Below are 15405 nucleotides of genomic sequence, written 5' to 3'. Positions count from 1 at the left end.
TAATTATCTCTTATTAGACATCGTGTTGGTGTTGGACCCATATAAAGTCATTTTTATATACAGGGAGAAATAAAATACAAAGGGAGAGAGGAAGAGAACAATTAATATGATTTATTAATATGAAATATGCATTAATCATTAGCCAGCCATTCTGCATTCATCACTTACTGGAAGGCTCATCATTCAAACCATTTTTGGTGCCAATGTTAATTGCCTGATCTTGGGGATGATCTTCCTTCCCACTGAAATCAACAAGACAACAACTTTCACTAACTTTTACAGGTACACATTTTGCCAGATACATGCCCCTTCATGGCAGCTGAAGAGCTACTCCCTTGTCTTTCCTCCATTTCTAAATAAAATACCTCCTCGATCTCTTCTTTCTTCATTATTTTTGCAAGATGACATCTGTACACTCACCTCTTTAGCAACTGTTTTAACCTACAGCAATTGCTTCATCACTGAAGCTACTGAAAACATTGTAAGATTTTCTCTGTAAATCATTAATTGCTCTTCTGTTTTATTTTCCCATGTACAGCCACTACAAATACAATATTTCATCTGAACACATACATTTAATGTTCACCCTCCAGTACTTTGAATATCACCACAGAGTAAAAAATAACATACACTTCCACAGGGAAGGCTGCTCAGTAGAAGGACATTACATCATAGACAATACATAAAATGCGTCACCTATCATAGCAGATGACATCTGCTGTGTTATATCTTTACGTAAGAGAATGCTTTACCCATCAGACTGCTGATTTCAGAGGCTGAAAATATGCTGGTGTTCATATCTTACTTCTGGAATAAGGGTCAACCCATTTTTACCTCCTTCAACAGATACAGTGTGTACGGGAAAGCTCTCTTGGGACATTGTAAATCCATAAGCTTCTTGGTCCAGGCCAAACCTGGAAGTTCACAAAAGTGTGGGATTCACTGCAATCCAGAGCTTGCACTTGAGCTACTCTTTCAGTATAGTGGCTTAGACAGACTTGGAAAACAACTGGACAACAGGCAGCTAGATCCATGTGACTCAGATATACAAGCATATTTATTTAAAGTTATTATGCTGCATGCATCAGCAAGCAAAGCAATCACACAATTCAACTCTGCGTCACAGAGGTGGTTTTCCCTTCCCACATGCGCAGTACACATTTATCACTAAAATGGTCCCCACAACATTTTTGTCACTGAAACAGCATTAACTGAAAATTGTCACTAATTCTTTTTTCATCTTTCAGAAGAAATTTTCCCCATTATTTTATTTTAAATGTCCACATCATTTTGAAGCAATTTTCAAAAATCACTGACATTTTTATTTCACCAGAAGCAGTCTTGTCTTAGCCATTGCTAAACAAGAATATAACCCCTGCTGTTTTCTGTGAATTGGCATTTTCAAAAGTTGAAAATTATTGAAAAATTGTTTGGAGACCAGTTGTTAGTGAAACACAGCATAGAAAAGTTCATTGAAGATTTATCTGTTTCAAATGTCGTGTATTGTGCTGTTATAAAAAAAAAATTCTGTACTTTCTGGTTGTCTAGTTAAACGTACAATAGTTCCTATCAAGAGCTATGTGCTAATGGACTAATGAATGTGCTAATGGACTTCAATTCCCTTGAATTCAATGGGAGTACAAAACTTTAGCATCTCACAAGGAGGTAACTGCCACTACACCAATGGATTTTCAAAGGACACAGTTTCTTAAACTACCTTTGTCTTGAAAGAATTCAATTTAATCTGCCCCAAAGCCTGTCTCATTAATACAATACATGTTTACAATATAGCTATTTCTCTCATTGTCCAGTGCACAACTTTCAAACCCAGCTATTAAATGGCTGTCTCCTTAGCCCCCAGTCTCTTTAATTTGCAAAACTGCTCAACTGTTTATTGAAAAGTCACCATAGGACTTGACCATTGTGTGTTAGGGAGTCTACCTAAAGTTATAAGAGCAAACAAACAAAAATTCAGGTTTCTGATAAAAAAATAGACTTGTTATTGGTTGCACAATGTAAGAGGTTTGAAGAATTCAAGCCCAGTTAGAAGGCTCTGGATTTGAAACACTGACAACAATAATAAAAATCACAGAAACTGCATTGACTAAATTAATTTTCCTGTAAAAGTGTCACAGTTACAGATGGTAACAATCTGGAAATAGCTGCAAAGAGAAAATAATTACAAAGGGATGAAAATGTATTAATGCTCAACCGTACTGGATGTGTGGGAAAGTATATTCTGATGTATTCCGGCTGTCCTTAATTCATCATCCGACTGTACTAAGTGCCCACTTTTACAAACAAAAACATTGTGTCAGTTGTTGAAATCCTTTATTTAGTAATCTGTGTAGGCCGAAATGTTGAAAATGGTTTCTAAATTCCTGGCTTCTGAATCTGTCTTCAAAGTTGTCTTTCTCTGTATTATCGTACAGCTGCAGGCTTTAATCAAAGTCATTAGCTTTACCAATTTCTGTCAAACATCCTAACATCATTCCTTCCATGGAAAGACCTACTATTTTAGAACTTGAAATGAAATGCCACTTAATCTGAAATTGTTCCAAAATAAAATGTCTCGCCAAGGATGCAATGCAGGAAGAGCAAAACCGTGGAGTGTTCTTCAAAGTGGGCGTTAGTATGGCTTGAGAATCTGCAAAATAGCAGAGAAGATTTAGCCAAGAACCCAAACAAAGTCAACAGACCTTAAGCAACCATGATACCCGTGTCCTTTTTTAGCACAATCAAGCAGGGCTCCATGAAACACTGTTCAGCTGCTGCATAAGCTGATGAAGTACCTTGCTGTCAAAAATCACCCAGGTTGTCAGTATCCTCTGCCTCAGGTGCCCACAATTGCCCACATGGCCTAGAAATTAGCCCCAAACTGTCTGAGAAGTCCAATCCAGCAGGTATGCTAAAGCATCCACTGTGGATCAGGCACGCTGCAGAATGGAGCACCACACCTCAGAAGTACATGCCCTTGCCTGGAAGCAAACACTACCTGCTTCATACAGGTACTTGTACAGGCAGCCTCCAGGTAATTCCATGTAATTCTCTTGGAAAAGATACTGTGTCACATTAACTCTCTTGAGATAGATCTGCAATTCTATTCACATTAAATGCAGCCTTGGAAGAAGTGTTACAAATTATGTATTTGCCCCCATTTTAAAATCACAAGTGGCTGGTCTGATACATACATGCTCATACGTGCAGGGAGGGCATTCACAATATTCTCTTTTGTAATCCCATCAAGGTACTAGGCTCAGAGAAAGTCCCTGATATTTAGGACATTTGACAGCTGCCGGTATCAGTAGAACAGGAAGAAAGGGGGCCACATATGTTGACAGGATGCACCACTCAGCAAAAATTAACAACTGCAGCTTCTCATGAGGTGACACAGCTACTTAATGTCCCTTGTTGAGACAATGTCTTTTAAATTCCAACAAGCCTTGAACAAGGATAAAAAAAGGTTTCCAGAAATGGAATCATATTAGGGATATTGGGGCTATTTAATATCTCTTCCTACAGATGTCTGCAAAGTGACCACAGCATAGTGCACAAAGTAACATGCAACTGCCTGGGATGGCAAAAGCAAACAGTACCACTGTATAGATCCATCTCTCTACACGTGAAAACAAAACATGCTCAGACCATAAACTGATCTAGTTTAAGCAGTGACCCGAATAGCCTTATGGACCCACCAAGAAGAGCGAGCCTGCTCCATGGAGCTTAGCTGTAAAGCTAGGAACCACAGTGGATATGTTCCTTACCATTCTCAGTGGTGTTTTGACATCATCAAAACCAGAAATGATAGAACAAAACTTAATACAGGATCCAGGCTTGTGGAAAACACACAACAGAGCCCCTCAAGTGACATGGTCAAAGAAAAGCAATTCCATCCTCCATAAACAGTAGAGTTTTAATTTTGTGAAGAGGTACATTAAGGGCTGAAGTTTGAGCACACTTGCAGTGCGCTGCATGTTTTTCAGCTGTCCAGGCATCACAGGACTCAGACAGATGTTTACACATGAAGAAGCTCAGCTTTCCTTTCAAGCAATGTACATTCAGAAGACCTGCTAAACACTGGATGCCTTTATGCCACTGCCAAGCAGTCATAATGAATGAGGCAGTTCTCAATCCCAGCTAAGATCAAAACATTATTGGTGAAGAAAAAGAAAGGTCCTTCTGTATTAAATAAACCAAAGCTTCTGCACTGCCAAACAGTCCTTTGGAAAGTTCAAGTGGAGCCTGAGAGGGACATGATAGAGAACACAATAGTCCCTCTTCTGTAGAAGCAAAAGAAGAGTGCTTTCCTTTTTTCCAGGCCTGAAAAAGCAGTGTTACCCTCGGCTCCCACATTGTCTCAGCTGGTGTTATAAAAGGTTCCATCTGCTTCAGCCACAGACTCAATTATCTTACAATGCTTACTCTATGCAGGCACTCACACTGTTACTGAAGATTAGTGTTCATTTCTGAAACTCTATTCAAAGGCAAAAAGTAACAAATGCTCTATTCGTAAAAGAATCCCAGTAGATACATGTCCCCATCCTCACCATTACTTAAGTTTTTCCTCCATGTTATGTTGAGAAGATGAGATCATGCTGATAGATTCTTATGTTGATAGTCTAACTGAACTGAGATCTAGCTTTCTGAAAATCAGCAAAATGGGTTACAAGAAGAATACTATTGGCAACTATGCAATGGCATAGTTGTATGGTGTTTGTTAATTTTCCCGAGGGTTTATGATCAAGTGTATGCACTACCATAAAGAATATTCACAACTTTGGTTACATTCAATTTTTCTATAAAAATGTTTGTTTTTCTTGCATTGGACAAAATAATTCCATTGTTAGAGGAAAGTTTTAGTTTCTGTTATTGTTATTTGAGCAGAACAGTGTGTGGGTTAATGAATCTGCCCACAAAAGCTAAATAGCCTTAGCCACTTCAAACACAAACTGTGAAGAGTTGTTATATGCTAAATTGTAGCTGCAAAAGGCTCCTTAGCATTGTTGGCCTAAACTAGGAAGCATTTTAGCTATGTAAACACTACTTCTGAAGGAGATTAACATAGTTCCTGTCATGATGAGCTCATAAATGGAGGGGTTTTGTTTTCTTTCTTTTTTTTTTTTTTTAAAAAAAAGGATACCAGAATATTAGTTTCAGCAAAACTAACTGTAGCTTAGGTTCCTCCTGCTATTTCCCAACTGGCACTGGGCTTCTCAGAACATCATAACTCTCTTGATATATTTTTACTCTGTTTATGTATTTCCATTTCTTTCGGTTTGATCAAGAAATAAATGAAAAGTTCAGTCTTTTGCTACTAATAAAAAAGATGTTAAAAAAAAACTCAGCAATTGATCTCACAGTTACCTAAGGGATTTAATTGTTGATATAAAATGAACATTAAATTTACCCTTTCTTTAAGAAAAGCTTAGACTGGACATTTGTGCTAGGCTTTGTAATACCTATCAAGCATACTCTTGCCATCAGCAGCAATAACCATGCCAAAGTTCTACAGGCGAAATCCTTTGGTCTCTTAAGTGTGCGAATTGAGTAAGTCCCTTTTCAAATAACTTCCATCTACAAAGTTAAACCTGAAACATTACTCAGCTCCAAGTCTAAAAAATGCAAATGTGAAATTTCCAGTTATTTTTTCCATATACTCTTCCTCATTCATTATATTCAGAAGAGATATTGGAAATATGGAAGGGTTTTTGAACTGAACTAATATTATTTATGGAAAAGTAAACAACAACACATAAGATACCAGTTAAGCAGCATGACAGGTCTCTAAAGCTATGGAACAACAAGGTCACTTCTTTGTAAAAAATCATACTGGTATCAAACTGGTGATGCAATTTCAGCAACTACACAAAAATGTACAGTGAAACTAAGTCCAAAGAAAAAATTCATCTCTCACATATACAGGCTGGTTCACCAAAGCAGGCTTTCCCCAGCTGCAGCTGCTGAGAATCAAAGCTTGGATTCCCCAGAAGCTGATTCTCTAGCACAAGGCCTCTTGACCAGCAGAAACACTCACCCCACCTGTCTCATCTTGTTTTCTTAAACCCGAACTGGCACAAACACACAAGCTGTTAAGTCAGGCTAACCTGCATTCTGCTGACCATCTCTTTCGTGGTTTAAGTGAAAGAAGTTGCTATTTTTTCCTCAAATCAGAACACAAAGAAAGGTTACACAACAAAACATGCACAACTCTGTGGAACAAAGCTCAAATATGATGCTGCTGCATATGCATACTGAATATAAATAATACCGTATGTATACTGTATGCAAATGAAGATTGCTAGTAGTTAGCTTTTGCCCTTTCTTCTTCAGGGCAAGCAGAGAACTTTCTTGATATCTATGCTTTTTCACTCAGAGCTTGTGCATGAAAAAAGGGTGAGGTGGCCTGTTCAGAAGATCCTTTTTCTTACAGTAACCCATTTCCCCAGGCCAGCTATTGACAAAAGGTTTGTCCCACATGTAGTCATGCTTTTAATACACTTGAAGAGTCAAATACAACTAATGACAATATAGAATCCTTGTGTGCAACTCGAAATGCTTGCCTAATTTCCAGTGAATTTTACAGAGTTTTAACTATAGCTATTTGGAAGGAGGCTAGCTGGCACTGGATCAAGGAATACACCAAGAGTTTTAAATGTGGAGTCAGTTTTTAACTTTTGCAAGAGTTTAGTTGCAACCTCCCAGCAGTAACTGCCTTTAACAGATAATTTGAAAAAGAAGAAAATAAAAGTACTTTTAAAAATACTAATACTTTTAACTACTACTTTTAAATACCTTAAAAGAAGACTTCAAAGTACAATTAAGCTTATAGTTGGGCTTTGTTTTAAACAAATAGAGAACTATAATTTGCATGTTAAAAAAAAAAAAAAAAGAAAGCTCTGTTTCCTGAATGGATGAAGTTAATTTAACCAGGCAAGATCTAGGTAGGATTCTTTCTCCATAAACATTGTAAACACCATACCTCTAACAGTCATTAGAACATATGTAGACATCAAAATCCTTGGATTCCATGTGCTACAAAGTTAATTTTTATAGTCATTGAAGAAGTCACAGTCATACCAACAAGTTCTGGCTATTGACTTATCTTCCACTTGAGAAGAAAAGTTCAGCTTGAACTTTCATCATCCTCAAGATCTCTTATTCTTTTGAAAGATTACTGTCAATCAATGTTTGTGCTCAAAAAAACCTAAACCTTTCCTCTGCTCATGGTTCCTTAATTACTAACATATTCACCTGGGATGGGGCAACACTGGCTGTTTGTACAGACTGGGAAATGAGATGCTGGAAAGCAGTGCCATGGAAAGGGACCTGGAGATCCTGGTCGAAGGCAAGGTGAATATGAGTCAGCAGTGCCCTGGCAGCCAGGAGGGCCAACTGTGTCCTGGGGTGCATCAGGCAAAGCATCGCCAGCCGGTCAAGGGAGGGGATTGTCCCACTCTGCTCTGCACCGATGTGGCCTCACCTCGAATGTTGTGTGCAGTTTTGGGCATTTCAACATAAGAAAGATTTCAAGCTATTAGAGAGTGTCCAAAGGAGGACAACGAAGATGGTGAAGGGCCTTGAGGGGAAGCCATATGAGGAGGCAGCTGAGGTCACTTGGTCTGTTCAGCCTGGAGGAGACTGAGGGGAGACATCACAGTCTACCGTTTCCTCATGGGGGGAAAAAGAGGGTCAGGCACTGATCTCTTCTCTGTGGTGACCAGTGACAGGACCTGAGAGAATGGCTTGAAGTTGTATCAGGGGAAGTTTAGGTCAGACATTAGAAAAATGTTCTTCTACCAAAAGGTGGTTGGGCACTGGAACAGGCTCCCCAGGGAATTGGTCACAGCACCAAGCCTGCCAGAGTCTGAGAAGTGTTTGAACAGTACTCTTGGGCACATGGTGTGACTCTTGGGGATGGTCCTGTGCAGGGCTAAGAGTTGAACTTGACGATCCTTGTGAGTCCCTTTCAACTCAGTATATTCTGTGATTCTGTGATATTACCTTAAGATAATCTTAAACCATTTGTAATCTCCTTTAAAGCAAATCCCTTTGGGTATACGAATACAGAGAGACTTAAAGTAAGTTTTTTTTCCCAATCTATTTGTACCTGTCTTGCTAAGTACAATGCGTCAACCAAGCCCACATTCTGGATTTAAATTTATAATGCTCAGTTCACCAGAGGGATTTACCTTTGCAGGCAGGAAAGAGGCCTGGTTCAGATGCATCTTAATGCCTGAATCATTTTCAGAAAAACTGATTATGCAAATGAAGATGAATAGAATTAAGAAAGATATCTTGAAGTCCTGAGTTGTAGTAGGAAAAGGTTGGTTTAGTATGTGTCCCTTTATCCATAGCTGAGCAGTACAAGATACTGTGGGATTGTCTACACTAGCCATTCACACGGTAGCAGGGTAGACCCTGCTATAGATGTGAGAGCAATTATATAGTTTCTTCCAGTTCCCCTTTTCCCATACTGTAAAACACCCTAAGAAAGGTTAGCATTTGTTGGATTTGGATTATACCCATAATCTAGGGTTTTAATCTTCTGGACACTGAACACCACATACAGCAAAACCTGTAACGTCCTCACGAAGCTGTTTACCAAGCACAGTCTCATTGAGCCAACATAATTAATGAATATTAATCCAGACAATAACTCAGCAGACAGACAGGAATGCAGTGTCAGCACCCAGCAAGATGAAAATGGGATGCCTTTCTGTGTGCAAAGAAGACAAACACTTTCATATTAAAGGAATTTAAGGAAATGAAAACAGAAAAGGCTGGGGTTAGATTTGCAAACTGCAAGATTTTTATTTCTGGAAAAAGTTTTTACCTTTTTAGTTTTAAAATAAGAAACTATGAGAAACTCATTAGTGTCCCAGTAAGTTTTAAAAGGTAGTAAAATGAATCTTTCTAGATTCTTTGGTCAGGCAGCAAGAAGTGATTAAGCTCCATGTTGCCCAAACAAGCAGTAGGTATCTGTAATTTCAGTTACAGCACTGAAAGGAAGACTGGGAGAACAATCCTCTTATGTCTCTGTGCTGGCTATGTCAAATCACAGGAGGGAACTAGAGACGGGGTTGTCTACCATGCAGCCTCTCCAGTTCTTGCAATCTTATCTCCGGTCTCAAGGTATCTATTGAAAAGCCTGGTTTTTTGGATCTACTGCTTGGATGTGATACTTGGTTTTATTTGAAGAGTTGCAGATGACTCTTCCCAGGGAAGGGAGGAAGTGACACACACTGGGTCACAAAAACCTGCTATGAAGGTCTGTATGTATCTCTCTCTGCTCTATATGGAATTGTACTGACATAATTAAAACCAATTCAGATTTTTTTCATTATACTACTTTTCCAGAAGAAAAATAAATTGTATTTTTCATAAAAGTTGTCTGTTTTTTTTTAGCTAAACTAACTTTATTTAGGGTTCAATTAGTCTGGTAAGTCATATATATTGTGTCTTCATAGGGAGCTATATAGCTCCTTTGAGGACAAACATAAGAGACTTCATCAGAAAACATGAGCTAAAGATATAAATATATTTTAAATACAATGCTAATTTTTCCAGAGCTATGCAGACATAAAAACATTAATTTGCTGAATAGATGGTTATGGGATCTGTTGGCATATTTTACTACTAACTCTCAGCAGTACAGAAGCTTCTTGAGAAGCAAAACTAATGAAAACTGGTTGTTTTCTTATCAATCAGGATTCCACAGACTCTCTATGTCTAATACTGTACATGCTCAAGGCACAGATTTTCCTCCACTTTCAGGACATTGATAACAACACTGTCCTCTGCTGATCTCCACTGCCCAGTAATACGTTTATGTTGTTGCCTTATGTTGATGTGGACATCAACAACATATCTCCTCTACTTAACTTTCAGGAGTCCTGCAGTTTTGTAAGCTCTATGGGAACTAATTATCTGTAGAACTTCTGTCAAATCTGGTTAAAAATGGGGAAAGCACTGAGCAATTAAGAGCAAAAGGAAATGTGTGCAGACAAGCACAGAGCATGATCTTTTAAGCCATGTTTCCTGAGGAAAACAAGCTAAAAAAAGGAGTATGGCAGTAGTTTTTTTCAAAGCTATTTCAAATAAGGAGATACATTGTATATCCTGTTCAGCATGACTTTTAAAAATTACTGGAATGTGGTTGCATTCATAAACAGCTATAAATACTTCCCATAGAAACAACATATAGTTGCTGTTTTTCCCTGCTCCCAGCCAAACCTCATCTCTCCAAATCTAAGACAAGAGCCTACTTTGGAAACTGATCTTCAGCAATGCGTGTATTCATGCGACTTGGAAAAGGACAAGCTTTTTGAGAAACAAAAGCAACATAAAATTCCTTTCTATCATTAGTTACACAGTTTTCCTTCACAACTAAAAAGAGCAGTAATTTTAACCTTGCAAAGATTAGGATGCAGAAGCTATCCCCCTTATAAAAAACTTGTCAATAAGGTGTTTTTATTTTCACTCTAAATTAAAGCAAATTCACCATCTCATACCTGCCTTGTAAATTTACCTCTCAGAAATATGGGAGCAGCTTGTTTTCATAGTGTTTTTGTCTTGAAAAAGTTGATCCTTGCCTTTGCCATACCAAAAATAATACATTTTTCTGTAACATTAAGGAAAGCTTCAGAAATCAGGACATGACAAGCACAGTACAAATTTACAAGGGTGTGCCATCCACATTCTCAAGAGAGTATTGATTTGAGAGGACTTTTGCTCCTAAGTGGCAAACTTGCCATTTGAAGGGAACAGGCAGGCCTAGCACCACAACTCAGCACTTTCTGTACAAGCAGCAACAGTAGTCCAGGGTCTACTCCAGTGGCACAACTTGTGAGGATAAGACCAGCAGTACAGAGCAGCGGCTTTCAGTTTTATGTTCACACAGAAGCTCGGAGCACACGATGATGCCGAGTACTTATAAAATCATTTAGCTCTTCTCCAGCACTCCGTGATCTCCAGTTCCAAGTTTGCAAGGCTGACGTTTAATTTTATTTATTAAGTTTAGCTACATAGTCTCAATGTAAAAATCACATTGGAGGGAGGGACAACCAAACTGTATACATGGCTCCTGCATGCACTTAGATGTGCCTGCAAGACCACAGGCTAGTACTATTGCTGTAAGCAAAATAATCCACTGGCAATGCCTTCCCAACAACCTTAGGCAGGGAGTGGAACCTGCCATCATGAACTGTGAGAAACCTGGTGGTACAACCCTACTCACAAATGCCCTGACTTCCTGCACTTCCACAACTGACAAGAGAAGCTGAATATCCTTCTGAAAAGTGAAGAGAGCACAGCTCTTCCCACAACCTTTAATTCCTATGACTAAAAAACTTTATCAGAGCTTCTGACCAAGGCCACTCTTCCATATATCAGAGCATTTGATTTTAAGGCAATTTGTGCTGGATCAAATCCATAAGCAAACTGCTTTCCACACAAAGGTGTTTTAAATAAGAAAAAAGAATTGAAGGGGTACCTCATTTCTAGCATACTTTATGCTGGATTAGGTATTGTCTTTCCCCCCACAGCTGCCACAATCCCAACATAAATTCCACACTGTGTTCTGCTTAATCCGACACTTGATCCAGATCATATTTGTGCTGCTTAGTGACTTGGTATTAATGAATAAGAATCAGATTTAGGAAGATCTTTTTCATCTTAAGGTCAATCAGGGTAATTATGATAACTCAGTTTTTTATTCCTGCATTACAGAGATCATTTCTGCTAAAATAATGCAGGTCCACAAATTTAAAAATGCTTAACAGCCGTAGTTCAGCCTTCTCCAAGTAATCTTCAAAGATTATTGACTTTCACAAATTACAAAAACCATAGCATCAGAACAGTGAGTTTTGTAAGCTATTTTTTCTTTCAGTTTGTCTCTTCACTTAATGGGGATACCCATCCAAATACAAATGAGGGAAAATAACAGCTCTATAAAAATAATTACTGTAACCAAGTTCAGAGTGCTTATTTATTAATATGCCACTGATAACTTGCAGCAGTGCTGTGTGGGGAAGGCTTATGCTCATTTTCCTCTAACAAGATCTCCTGTCACTACTACCCTCTCCTCTGGGAGTTGTGCATATGCTCTTAGACTGGCAGGTTACTCCTCCCCAGTCAGGGTCATTCCCAGAAATCCCTGCATCCCAAATGAAGGGTAACTTGTTCCAGATCACTGCCTGCTCTCCAGATCTATCCTTTGCCCAGCCCTGCACTGAGTGGTGCCTTCCTCTGCAATAATTTCCTCTGACAACAAATTCCAGACTTGCAGAATCACAAGGCATCAGGAATTATCCTTTTGAGACCCACATTAGGTCAGGAATTTCCTTTATACATACATATCTATTCCTATGCAAGAGTTCAACCAAATGGTTTAATCAAAACAGTTCAACCAAATAAAAAGATTTAAAAATTAGGTATTTATTCCTTAACTTAGCAAGAACACCACCACTAGGTTTGAAGTTCTCACTTTGGCTACATTACCACTGACTTCTACTTAATAGGCTTGATGTGTCATTAATGCATCAAATTCATATATGGTAATGAATATATGACTGAACTGTATTTTTATAGCCTTAGGTCTCAACTTGTAAGGTGGACTTGGATGTAAGTTATTAATCGAGTGATCTGCAATCATCCATAACCTTTTCACTACAGCAACTAGAAGATTTATATAGCAGAGTAGTACATCAAATCTGATAGGTTTATGATTGTATTGAGCTATTTATCAAGACAGTTCCTCAATGATCTAGACTTGTTCTGTTTTTCTTTAGAGTTGATTTCAGATACGTTAAGTAACATTTACAGTTTGTCTTCATGGCAGATAAATAATTGAAATATTCATTTCTTGTGTACCATCTCCATATCTGTAAAAAAGAATTTTAAAAGCAGCTTACAACAAAGCTAAAAGAGCTGAACAAAACATAGGTACGTAAATGTGTTTACTACATGAATGAGCCAAAATGACCACAAACTAAACCAACTTACTTACCTGTCTCCAAGATGGCCACAGGACTTAATTATTACTGTAAATCCCTGCCATTGGAGGTCAGATTTTTGAGATGAGATGTTCAATTCATAGTTTGATATCCAGTGAGTATAGCATGGGCAGAGGTATCAATGTTGTACCTCTATGTAGAACCAACCAACTAACCAAACACACCCCAAAAAAAACCCTAAACAGACCCCCCCCTCCTACCAACTTATTATATTTGTTTTTTCCAAACAGCTTAGGCCAATTATGATAATGTTCTCAGCTACTGTGTAACACTGCCAAGCAGGCAGGGGTTTCAGCACAGAACCATCTGAGTTTTCATGCAGCATGCTCTCGTGCAGGTATCATATCTGAGTTCTTATGGGAAGAACTTCAGTTATGCCCCCATCACTTCAACACAGTTTAAAGAACAGGTCTCTTTTTTGACAAGCAGTGCCACCATCAAACTTGAGAATGAAACAATAAAGTTGACTGCAAAGCACCCAGAGCAATCCAGTCAGCTCCCTTGAACCTATATTTCCTGAAGGAAGATGAATCAGAATAGTAAGAAAGAGCTGAATTGCTGGACAGTGATTTTCTCAGCCTTTCTGTGGATCCTAGAACAGCAGCATTCATGGTCTGCACCCCACAACATGTGGCAGTGATAGAAGTTGGCAGGAAGTCTTGGGACTATTTCACACGTTAGGACCAGACCACTCACCAAAAGGAAGTGCTACAACCACCAGATGACTGCTCAGACATACCGAAAAGCAAGTAACCCTGTCTAAGGAAGACTGCATAGGTGCTGGTTTACCTAGCATTTGTTATTTCTCTTTAAGTCCTATCTTCAGTTTCACTACCCACATTGTGGGTAAAAAACCATTATGTAAAAAGACACTGTACACAAGACAGTTGCCCTCAGGTGGCTGGTTTATTTCAGAAATAATGTACCTAAAACATACATTGAACTGCAGTACTGTAAGTCAGCAGTAGCCAAACTTTACTAAAGGCTAATACGTTATACAAACAACTCATTAAACCATTACATAAATTTGTCAGATTTCCAGTCATTACTTACCACTGAACAAAGGTAAGTAATACCTATTCATCCAGCTACTTGCATTGTAATAGGAAATAATGCCTCTTCATTCTTTCTGCACTGACTGTATTAAACACCCAAGATATATGTATGTACAAATGGATATATAAGAACAAAAAGATGTAAATATTCCCTCCAAGTACACATCAAGAATGGAGAAATTCCTCACTTAAAAGGCCAGATGGGCATCTGAGTGTTTCTAACCTGGCAGTCTCCGTAACCAGAGTGCTGATCTTCACCAACATGCATTGTATTCCTAACCTTAAAGTGCTGTACATACTTATACATCACCAATCCATTCCAGATGTTTGCTCAGCTAATACAGCATTGCCTAACTCCCAGAGAGAGGTGTATGTCTTATGACACCATACCAACGATGTGTGTGCAGTGTGACATGGCTTCATGATGCTCCTTGATGGTAATCCATCTGCAGAAAAAAAATAGCAATATTGGCATGTCAGCACAGCTATGACATTTTCTAAGGGAGAACTGTAGTAATAAGTGCCTTGGGTTCTCCTCCATGGACAGCTTGCTTCTGGGTCCCTTCCTCTACTCCGTATATTTTCAGGTTTGCATCATATTATAATAAAGTTTAGGAACTGCAGGCAAAGAGAAAGACCCTTCTGTTCCAAGCACTGCACAGTCTCAGGACTAAAACTACCCGGAGCAATTTGTCCACACCAATCTGTTCATCATTTGCAGAACAAAATGAAAAATCTTCCTCTACTGACTTGGCAGCCACAGCACTCTTTCCTTAAACTGCCTGTGCTTCAGCCTTAACTCCTTTCCTTGTTCTTCTCTCTCTTCATTCTGACCAAGCAATCCTATGCTCTGAGCTGGCATTTCTTTGGTAGTTTTGGACACAAGAGCCAGACTGAAAGAGAGTCACCCTTGAGAAAACTGCTATCTAGTTCATGAATCTCAGCATAACTCTGCTCTCTTAATCTTTTCCCATGCACAAATAAAAACTCTTCTGACAGTACTCCTGATTGACTTCAATTGATGGAAAATTCCCCTAATGCTAAAAGAGAATACCTCTCCAGCTTTCCCAGGGTATAACATTTGCCTTGAAAAATACAAATCTTATTAAGGTTTTCAAATTCTGGAGAACGAAAGAGTTCTCAGGATATTTAACGAGGGAGTCAAACGAAACAGTAGCCGCAAGGAACACAGGTCTCAGCAAATGGACTAGAATCAGGCCTTCAAAGTCACAACACAGCAGAAATTCCCAGAAGGCTCTTCTGCTGGCAAAAGGATCCTGCACACTTAGAATTAGCGTAAAACTTAATTAGAATCTCTGTGAAAAAAAAAATCCATT

Source organism: Neopelma chrysocephalum, unplaced genomic scaffold, assembly GCF_003984885.1.
Source record: "Neopelma chrysocephalum unplaced genomic scaffold, ASM398488v2 Primary Assembly neopelma1_26, whole genome shotgun sequence".
In the NCBI taxonomy this organism is placed as follows: domain Eukaryota; kingdom Metazoa; phylum Chordata; class Aves; order Passeriformes; family Pipridae; genus Neopelma; species Neopelma chrysocephalum.
This window is presented reverse-complemented; position numbering follows the sequence as displayed.